The following is an 11,085-nucleotide window of genomic DNA, read 5'->3' as shown; positions in this document are numbered from 1 at the left end:
CTATGGAAAGTTATCAGGTACAGCTTTGGCAGGGTCACGACATGCTTCCCCCAAAATAAACCAGGGAACATCATTGGCAGGGTTAATGCAAGTATCCCTCGCACATGAACAGGCACAGCATAGAAAATGCCAGATCTAGCTTCCCACGTACTGTGGCAAGCCCGAAGCAGGACTCGGACCAGAGGAGCTTGGTACACATTGCTTTATTTAAATTATAAGGAAAAATGCCTCACTGTCCCTATTGCTAAAAGGGGGTTTCCCCTCCTATCCAAACTAAACTAAGGTGCTTGTCTACAGTCCAAAACCTATTCACTAACCTGGCCCTACCACTTATCAAAACATTAAAAAAAAAGATAGAGTGTCCTTCACTCTCTATTCTCCATAGAGGTGTTTCAGTCTTTCCAGGAATCTTTCCTGGATCTTGATCCAATAATGTATTTAACGAAAAGTTCCTTCCAAGGTAAAACCGTTCTTGTCATTCTTATCACAAAGTACCTTTAAAAATTAAAAAAAAAGTACTAATCTCAAGTTCCTGAACTTACAATAAAACCAACCTTCTTTTTATGTAGGGTGTTGGGTGTCCTGACCCACGTTTAAGCTATCCTGCTACAACATTTGGTGCTGTGGGCTTAGGAAATTCAAGATGGCGGAAAACCCACATGTGCGCCGAAATCCAGGAAAGCTGCGCAGTTTGTGCGCCCACCAAAATGGTTGCCTCACTTGCCACCCACCAGTGCGAGAATGAAAGGCCGGGTTGCCATGAGGGAAATGGGTTGCCAAAGGAAAAACAGTAGCGCCGGTTAGCTTCAAAGCGCTTTAAAACCACCATTGGACTACCCGCACAGTAGTCTGAAACCATTGGGAATGGCAATGCTGATTGCCAAATGCAACCTAGAAGTGTGGGGAATTCATTTCTTAAATCCCAAAAATGAGTGCAGTACCAGTACTCACCACTATCCAAAAGCCGGCGTTTTAAAACCACTCTGTGAGTTTTTCTGAAGGCAAGCAAAATGCCTATTTCAAACCTTGCAACATGTGCAAAATATTCACTGAACACCAGCAGACATTTGGCAGAATGGAGTTTTGTGTGCCTACAAAATCTGGGAAATGAAGAGCCCAAAAACAATGCTTATAACAAAAATGCTATGGAGTCAGCAGCTTAAGCCTAACTGCAACTGGATTTAAAACCACTAAAATCGAAAATGTTTAGATTAAATGAGTGACCTATGTTTGGTGTCACATGCCTTGGTAACTGTTGAAATGTCATAGTTTTGCACTTAGAATCAGCATTCTAGCTGCATGTGTAAAATTACAAGTTATTTTAAAAGCAACAAAAAGTTAGCTGAAGGTCTGGCTTAAGGAACTTGATTTTGCCTAGCAACTACCCATCAGGAGTGAAACTTGAGTCACCACTGTGTTCCCAGGCCAACCTTCCTTTTGCTGCCCAAGCTAAGGATATGCCATCCATCTGATAATTGAATTATCTGTGCTCTGCAAGAGAGTGAACAAAGCCCTCTTCACTCAGGCAAAGGTTTTTATTACCGCAGTCGTAAATTGTAGCTTCCTCTTGGCAGGAGCTGGGAGGAGCACTGCCTGTGAGAAGCAAGCGGGCTTGGCAGAAACTGGAAAGACTGGTTTCTGTACCATGTGACCTGAAAAGACACACCCCTGCAGCAAGGATATGGTTTTATAAAAAGATGAATAACTCATAGAGCGGACATGTGAAAATTTTATAAATGATACCATAATTCTTGTGATTTTTCTGCCCACAGTTTAAGACGTGGTAGGAACCGGTGGTATGTTCGGGGGGGTTTTAGCGGAAAAGTGGATATTACTCTAAATGTGTGCATGTTAAAAATCTGAAACTTCATCAGTTAATGTCCCTACCCCCTGCACACATGTATGTAAAGTTGGGTCCATGTCGGAAATTGAAAAAGCAGTTAAAAAGTGAAATATGTGCCAGTTCTGAATGCAAGCTCCCAGGAAGAGCAGAGTTTGAACAGGGGATACCTCCTGTGATGCATGATGGGTGCATATGATTTTAAAACAATATGTACCTCTGCAAATATGTATTTGTTTCAAATCTAGATTTGTGTGTAAGTTGACAGGAGGAGTGGACTTTCTGCAGGCTGTAAAATGACATCAATCTGACTCACAGTTCAGTTTGCCAATCAAGCGGAGGAATGGAAGTTTGACCAATTAGAAGCTGAGAGAGAGGTAGGGTCAGTGATGCTAGAACACACCCACATTCTAAACACATAAAAGCAGACAGACAGGACAGATAGGGACCTTCAAAATCCATCTGCCGCTGGAAGCCCTGCCGGAAAAATCCATACTTACCTCCATCAAACTCCAGAAAGCCAAACTAGAGACTTCAATCTATCCAGAGCAGAGAGACCCAAAGAACCGGTGCCTAGCAGAGACCAGACCCCTGTGAGCAGTTCCAGAGGCCAGGCGCTGTGAGCAGAACCCGGAAAGACCTGACCAGACTGAAGTCCGTGACCAAGTCGCTTTCCTGTTCAAAATCTCTTGTGAGTACTTAGCAAAACTCAGAACACATCTCTTAGTTTAAATTCATCTAATTCAATCTATTTAACCTAAGTAGAACTGCCTCCTAGCTGTCACCTGTCATTCTAGCTGCAAAAATTTGTCACTTGTCATTTTGAAAAAGTGTGCGTTTAAAATTTACAAAACCAAAAACGACCTTTACTAAATTACTCATATCTCCGCAACCGTTTGGGCTAGAGACTTGCAATAACTTTCATTTGGAAGCTGAGATCCCAGGCTTTTCTAGGACCCCAAAACGGTAGAGATAGTCCTTGCGGTTCCTTTGTAATAGCGCTCGGCGCATCCGCGAATTTTACCGCGATTTGCAATTTCTTCACATGTAAAAACTGCTGCTGTTTGCTTTCCATTGGCCAGAAATTCGTTTAACCTGCTAACTATCCCTGCATCATTGCTAGTGTGAGCCTGGACTAATATTAACTAGATACCACTCACCCTGAACCTCTATAAGGGAATTAAAAGCAAATTTAGCATATTTCTCATTCATTGCCAGCACATATCCAAGCATTGCCTGTGTTTTCAAAACTCCTATCTGTTTTCTGTAAGCTTGCTGGGATTGAACTGAATTACAGTTGATTGCATTTCTGAGGACTGTGTGTTTTCCTTCCATTTCCTTGCATTGCATAAAGAGGGGGGGAGGGAATAGCCCGAGAAAAGTGATTACATTGTCTGGTTGAATCATATTGCGTATTTTCTGTACTGCATTCATTGAATATTGCATCCACCTGAGCTACATAAAGCATCCTCTACCACATTATACTTTTGTTCCTATTTACCAGTGTGTTACCTTATCCATTCATGTCAACTCATTAGTGATTATAAGAAGAGTGCTAGTGCCAGATTCTCCGTTGTTGATCTTTATCATATCAGATTAAGTGTGCTATTCAATTATTAATTTATTATAAAGTGGGATATATATACCTATTGTTTAAATTATCAAATAAACCTTTTAACTTGCAAAACAGAACTACTTCTTGGCTCAGTGGGGTCAGGGGGATTCCAAGAGAGGGGTGTTATATAAGGGTAGTCATCCAGAACGCATGAACTGGACCTAAAGATATATCAATAAGGGTTTTCATTCAGTATTCTAGACTAGGCGTTAACTTGGCTGTAGTGCTGAATTGAATCCTCTTACAAAGTGGGGGCTCGAGCCGAGACGTTGGGTTAGATTTACCAGTTGTGCAGCTTAATACAGTGTGCTAACTGACGGGATACATACACCCGGTCGGATCACCACGCTGCATTACGCTGTGAAGCATTCCTCAAAAGGGACACTCCAAGAAAAGTTCTGTTCTGCAAAAATAAAATACTAACTTCTGTAAGTCAGGACAGAGACCAATCTCTAGAATGACGACCTTAGTAGACATGAAAATAGCCAGAGAGCACCTCTTGCATAAGCTATTTGTGAGAGGTGAATGGACCGAACAGGGCCAGGATGTGTGGTTGCAGGCCATCACACAACAGGTCACTGAAACAGGGTCAGATATATATAGAGATCAGGGTCCCTTACATGTGGCCCTGAGTGAACTATATATGGCTCCTAAAGCCAAAGAGGAACACAATAAGATCGCCAGGATAGCAGCATACCTGTACCTATATATGGGAGACATGCAGGATAGATGTGCTGAAAGCCAAAATCTGGCAAATAGGCAACAGATGGCATTACAGAAGGTCCAATCTGATCTGGACTCTTCTGAGCAGAGGCTGCAGAGGAGCCAGGAGTCAGAAAATGACAGCAGACTGTACATTACTAAAATAAAGGAGGATATGGATGTGCTGCAAAAGGAAAAGTCAGAACAGGATACTAGATTTCTGGCCCTGCAGAAGGAGCACCAAGACAGTTTGGACTCCTTACTGCAGAGCCAGAAAAAGCTGGAGCAACAGATCAATTTCAACAGGGCATGCACAGAGCAGGTAGCCATCCTGCAAATCCAACTAGACAGAGAGAAAGAGGAGAGCAATAAACTGATCCTGAAAGACCTGGATACCCAGGCAGAGTTTGATCAGGAGCGCCAGAAAGCTGGTGCCTTCCAAAGGCAAAGGGACGACCTGGCGGCACAAATGCAGGCTCTTAGTCAGGAAAGAGACGCCTTAGGCCAGGAAGTCTGCCATTTAAAAAGAAAAATGGAAGAAAATCACCTGGCCCACCAGGGACTGGGTGATCTCCAAAAAGAACACCAGAACTTGTTAGAGCACACCAGGAGGGTGGAGGATGCTCTAGCAAGAAAGGAGCAGGCCAATAGGGACACAGCTCAGGAGGTAACCCTCCTGCAGCAAAGACTGGCCCAGTTCTCCAGGACCAACCAGGAAGCACAGAGGGAAAATGAGGCCCTCTGTCAACACAATGATAGGCTCCAACAACAGGTAGCGATGCAGGAGAGACTGATAGAGTCCAGTAAGGCCTTAACTGAAGAACTGAAGGCACAAATGCAGGCTCTTGCATTGCAACAGGGAGCAGGGGCGGATAGAGATGAGGTTCGCTGGGAAAGGGAAACTCCGGAGCATAACCTCAGGAGCCCTAGTACCAGAGGCCCTCATACCTCTCAGTCCCTGGACTCTGCCACCCCCATGTTCCCTGGCGCACATGAGCACAGGGCCACAGGGATGGCAGATCACTATCCAGCTAAGAGTATGGGGCTCATAGGCCAGTACCACTCAGGAATGGAGGGGTGGGCATCCGGGTATGGGCACCCAAGTACAGTACAGTTCAATGGGGAACCCCAGGAGAGTAGGCCCATTAAGGGCATCCTGAAAACCTCTGCCCAGTTAGGTCAGTGGAGGGGGTACCCATCAAATCCTGGCAGCAAGGAGGAATCTGAAGACTCCTCTGAACTGCGCAGGACACAGGAGACCAGGTCCCCACATTCTGCCAGCCATTCCCAGGCTCGCAGAATCCGGGAAAACCTGGAAAAACAGACGGGAACCTCTGGGAGCAGTGCCTCTGAGTCCGAGGAAGAATGGACAAGGGTTACCCGAACCAAAAAGGCCAATAAGGCAAAAAGGGCCTTGCTTAAGGACCCCTTAAAGCAGATTAAGACGATCAGGAGCGTCATCACGCCTTACCATAAGAACGCTAAGTATTCTGTTTGGGAGCACTTAGAGTTGTTTGAACAAATGATGGAGACTTTCCATTTGAAGGACAGCCAAAGCTGTATTCAATATGTAAAGTGGACATTCTCCCCGGAATACTCCAGTTTCTTTGCGGGGCTGGAGGACCAAAATCATTTAAGATGGTCCACATATAAGGCGGCCATCCTGAAACATTTTTCTGTTCACAGAAATCCTCAAGAGGCTCGCAAGGCGGCCTACAATTTGCAATGTGGGGAGGATCAGGCCCCACGAGAATTTGTGCAGGAGTTAAAGCGTGCTTTTGCGCAAACCACCAGAAGGGTGCGCACAGATAGTAGAGAGTTTGTCAATACATTTTTCCATGCCTTGCCCAAATATATCATGACCCAGCTTGTGAGGGATTTTCATGAGAAAAGATCTTTAGACTGGGTCATTGAACAGGCTACCCGGATCTATGAGGTGCAGAAGCCCATAGAAAATAAAAGCAATGCCCAGAAAAACCCCAAAGCCAACAGCACCCCTGCTGCTGTCAAGGTGGCAGAGGTAAAGGTCACCCCCGTTTTGGATCTGGAGATGGGGGGGCCTAAAAACCTACCTGCACCTAATAATGCTAGGCCCAGAAGGTCCTCGGGCCAGTCACAGACAGGGAGCCAGGGAGGCAGCCCCACAAATGGGGTCCCTCGCTCTCCTGACTATGTAAGTCCTCGCTACAAAGGTAACAGACCCATCCTGGGTTATGTGTGGACTCCTCCAGCCCAAGGGGGGGGATCCAGCCAAGCACCTAACCCAGGGAACTTCCCTCCAAACTTCCCACAGGAGGGCAGAAATTTACCAAACCCTGGGCAGAACTTTTTCCCCAGATATCCTCCCGACTTTCAGCCCCAAAACCATCCATCCTTCTTTCCCCAATTCCCTGAGCCCAGACCACTGAATCCGGGAGAGGGGAGGCCAAGGGTGGAGGGGTACCCAAATCTTCCCAACCAGGGGTACTACCAAAGAAGGGACAGCTACCCTTCCCGGGATCAACCCAGGGGAGAAAACAGGGCCCCGTATCAGCCTGAGCGGGTTTCCCAGTTAGAGCGCCAGGTTCAAAACATGGCGCGGGATCTGGGTCACATACTGAGGGCTCAGCAGAACCCTCAGATGGGCGTGCCGGCACAGAACGCACCCAACTCTGGACCTGGTGCTCCAGAACAATGACGGGGGCAGCACCCCGATAACTCACCGGTTCCCAGGGAGGAGGCACAAAGGGAAGGGGGGTGTAAAGCCTTGGAGGAAGCTTCCTTCCTTACTTGTAAACAGCCCCTGGAAACCCAGGAACCGGAAACAAAATCTCTTGCCCCTGAAAGTCTGCCTCCTAAGGAGCAGAGGGGGGGTAGGAGAAACAAAAGACCCAAACAGACTCAGTTTGAGGAGGAGGTACAGATCTTCCAATTTGAGGGAGAGGGATCCTCAGAGGATCCTGAGAAAAGGATCTTCTCCTTCAGAGAGGGGGGAACTCCTCCCAAAGAAAAATGGGTCCCTAGGGATGCAAATCCAGACTGGGGAGATGTGGAGACTGAGCTACCGCCGCCCACCATCTCATCCCAGAACCAACCGCAAGAAAATCCCCTGGTTCAAACCCATCCTGGGGACTGCCTCCAAAAAGGGGGGGGCAGCCCAGAACCGGAACCAGGGGAACCCACAATGGCTCTGATCTCCAGTTGCCAACTTTTTCTTTCAGATTCCCAAGACTCTCCACAGAATTCTGCCCAAATCTCTTCGCTAGCGATGTCCAAAACCAGAAAGTTAGCCCACCAGTTGTCCAAAAATGTACATTATCTGTGCCCCCTTGAGGAGAAGGAGGGAAGATATTATGCACCGGTACAAGTACAGGGGCAGGGTACAATCTCGGCACTGGTGGACACTGGATCTCAAGCTACCCTTCTGTCCAGAAGGGCCTTTGACGAACTGAATGCAGGAAGGGGAGAGAATTACCAAATTCCTCTCACCTCTCTTCCTGGACAACTGCAGAACTTTGACGGGAAGGAAATTCCCGTTGAGGGGACTGCAGACTTGGACATTAAGATCGGGCGACACAAGTTGAAACACCCGGTCATAGTTGTGACCCCGGAGGGCACCCCTTGTTTACTAGGGAATGACCTCCTGAGAAGGTTGTCACCCCTAATAGATTGCGTAAACAAGGTCCTCTGGACCCAGACTAGCCGACCAATAAAATTAAAACAGAGTGTCAACCATGTTAGTTTAAACGGCACATGCCACATGGTTGAACAAAAATCTGACCAAGTAGAATTTCACTTCCAGAACAACCAAATTCCAGACGTGACAGTAATAGCAGTAGGACAACAGACTGGTGATGGGGGGTCCTCTCTATTTCTGAAAATCAACCTTCCTTCCAGTCTAAAGTGGTATTCCACGCTGGAAGGAAACACTCTGAAATTCTATACTAATCCACAATCAGAAACTCCCACTCCTATAGTCCAGAAAGATGTGAAATCAGCTCAAAGCCTGGCTGATATTCAGCAAATTGGAGAGCAGTTGTTCATCCCTGTTCAGTTAAATGATGGGAAGGACTCTGTTCTCGCTCGAGTGTGTGTGAACAACGGTAAGAGCTTCATCAGCGAAGCCATGTTTCGCCAACTCCCAAAAGATCCAGCCATTCCCACCTTCAAACTGATAGACAAATGGGAAATGGACCTGGAAGCACCTAATTCCAAACATCTCCTGCCAAGCAGGTGTATGCTCAAAATCTCCATTGGCAACAAGAGCATAGTCCACAATTGTTGGGTCGTGCGAGACGTCCCTGCCGCCTTTTACTTAGGCAGTGACATTCTCAATCGCTTTGCCATTAGTTTGGACCTAATAAACTTCAAAGCTTGGTCCCGATTAGCGGATAATCCCATGGGCTTTGATGATCCAGAAAAAGCATTTAGGTCAGCTCAATTGCTACCTTATGCAGTTGAAATTCAGGTTAAAGAGGAAGTCACCATCCCAGAAAGGACCCGACAATTCTCCCTGGAAGTGAAAGTTAAAAGGGGACAAGAGTTGAAAAACCCTGATGCTTACATACATCTAAATGCTTCTCTCCAACAGCAAGGGTTGGGGGTAAACCCGACTCCATTAGTCAACATAGAACATGACCCCATTCTAATAGAGGTGGATAACAGCGACTTAAAGAGTATTACTCTAGCCGCAGGCACCATTATTGGAATGGCGGTTGATGACCGACATTTCTCCATTGATCTTGTAAATGAACTGTTAGGACCCATCCCCAAGGACTGTTTTGACAGTGACAGTGATGACAACGCAACACCAGACAGGATTTTTACCCGGCATGGGGGGAACTTCCTGGTGTACACTTCCTGCCCCTATGGTAAGGAAGATGTGACCTGTGACTTCAGGAGGGATGAGGTGATTTTCCAGGTCCATGAGGGCTGCCTTTCCCACCTGAAGCCTCCGGTCCAAATCAGCACTCTGACCAGGGACTTCTCCACCCAGCTGGAGGAGGCCGCGGAGATAGCCAAACCAGAAGTCTTTCCAGGCTTCAGGCAGATGGTGGAAGAGAGAGTCAACCTAGCTGATGCCTGTGTGACTCTGGAACAAAAGCAAAAGTTGAAACAAGTTTTCTTGGATTTCCAAGATCTCTTTGCGGTAGACTCATATGACTGTGGTCGCACTGACATCCACACAACCACAATCCCCACGGACCCTGGCATGACTCCTGTGTTTGTGAAGCAATATCGCTTGCCTCTCGCATCAATGGAGTCCCTTACTGAAATAATTAAGAACCTTGAGTCCCGGGGAATAATCCGTCCAGCCCACAGCACCTTCAATAATCCGGTGCTGGGAATATTGAAGCCAAACGGCCAGTGGAGACTCTGCGCTGACCTCAGGGAGCTCAACAAACGGGTCCACACTTCCCGATGGCCTCTTCCCTACATTGACCAAGGGCTGGCCCAGATTCAGGGGTCACAGGTATTCACTGCAATAGACCTGACCAATGGATACTGGACCGTGCCTGTCAGTAGGGAGGACCAATACAAGCTGGCTTTTACCTTTGGGGGCCAGCAGTACACATGGACCCGGACTCCCTTCGGATACCTTAACTCCGGTAATGAGTTCAATATTTTCCTACATAAGGCCATGCCCGACCTGGGTACGAGGGGTAACCTGGCTTATGTAGATGATGTCCTCATCAAAAGTTCATCTGTGGAGGAACACATAGCAGAGATCCGTTATGTTCTGACACAGTTGAGGGCCGCCGGAGCAAAACTTTCCTTTCAGAAAGCACAGTGGTGTAGAACCCGTGTTAATTTCTTGGGGCATGAGATTACTCCTCAGGGCCTCTGTCCCCAGGAAAAGAAAGTGGAAGCACTTCAGAAACTGAAGGACCCCACAACTCTGCGGGAACTAAGGAGCCTCCTTGGACTGACTAATTACAGCAGAAAGTTCATTGAGGGCTATGCAGAGATCACCAGACCCCTGATTCATCTCCTGAAGGGGGGGGTCAAGTGGGAATGGGGTCCAGAACAAGCCGAGGCAGTAAAACAACTCAAAAGAAGCCTCTCACAAGCGCCTTGCCTAGCTTACCCGGTCAGAAACAAGGAGTTCTTCCTGGAGACAGGGTTCTCTGATACGTGCTTGACGGCAGTATTATACCAAAAGCATGACAAGGTCAATAAAGTAATCTCCTATGCGAGCAAAACTTTATCCTCTGTGGAGGAAAAATTCAACGATTGTGAGAAGGCACTCCTGGCAACGGTGTGGGCATTGAAGAATTACCGCCCGTTTATCCAGGGGGAACACATCATAGTGGAGACTCCACACCAGCCTCTGCAATATCTCCAAAGTGACAGAATCCGGGCCGGAAATGTGAGTAATTCCCGAATTACTTCCTGGATTCTGTCAATGCAAGGCTTTCCTGTGGAGGTCAGATATGGCCAAAACAAGAAGAGTCCCCTCGCGCAAGGTCTGGCTGACTTGCATGATTGTGCCAGAGAAAACTGTCTCGAGGACGAAAGTCTAAAAATAAAGGACAACATGGAGGCATACCTTAATTCCCCCCACAAAGTCTTTGAAGAAGACAAGTGTGAGGGAATGCCCACTGTGTACGTGGATGGATGCTCTTACCATGTTGACAACAACGGGGAGAAAGAACTGGTGGCCGGCGTAGGGAATGCATGGGTGAATGAGTCCCCAGAACCCTCCGCTGGATACAAAATTGGTCCCCGAAGTAGTCAGGTGGCAGAATTGATGGCTGTGCATCATGCCATCCTCACTGCTGTCCAGCATCAACTCCACGAACTGGTCATAATCACAGATTCGGATTATGTACGGAACGGGTTCGTGGAGCACCTGGTTAATTGGAAAACCAGAGGCATGTTATGTGCTAACAACAAACCCTTGAAACATGGGAAGTTGATCCAAAACATTGATGATCTGGTCACCTCG

This window comes from Ambystoma mexicanum, chromosome 4q, assembly GCF_040938575.1.
Source record: "Ambystoma mexicanum isolate Mex_15411 chromosome 4q, UKY_AmexF1_1, whole genome shotgun sequence".
Taxonomy (NCBI): domain Eukaryota; kingdom Metazoa; phylum Chordata; class Amphibia; order Caudata; family Ambystomatidae; genus Ambystoma; species Ambystoma mexicanum.
Note: the sequence above shows the minus strand (reverse complement) of the source record.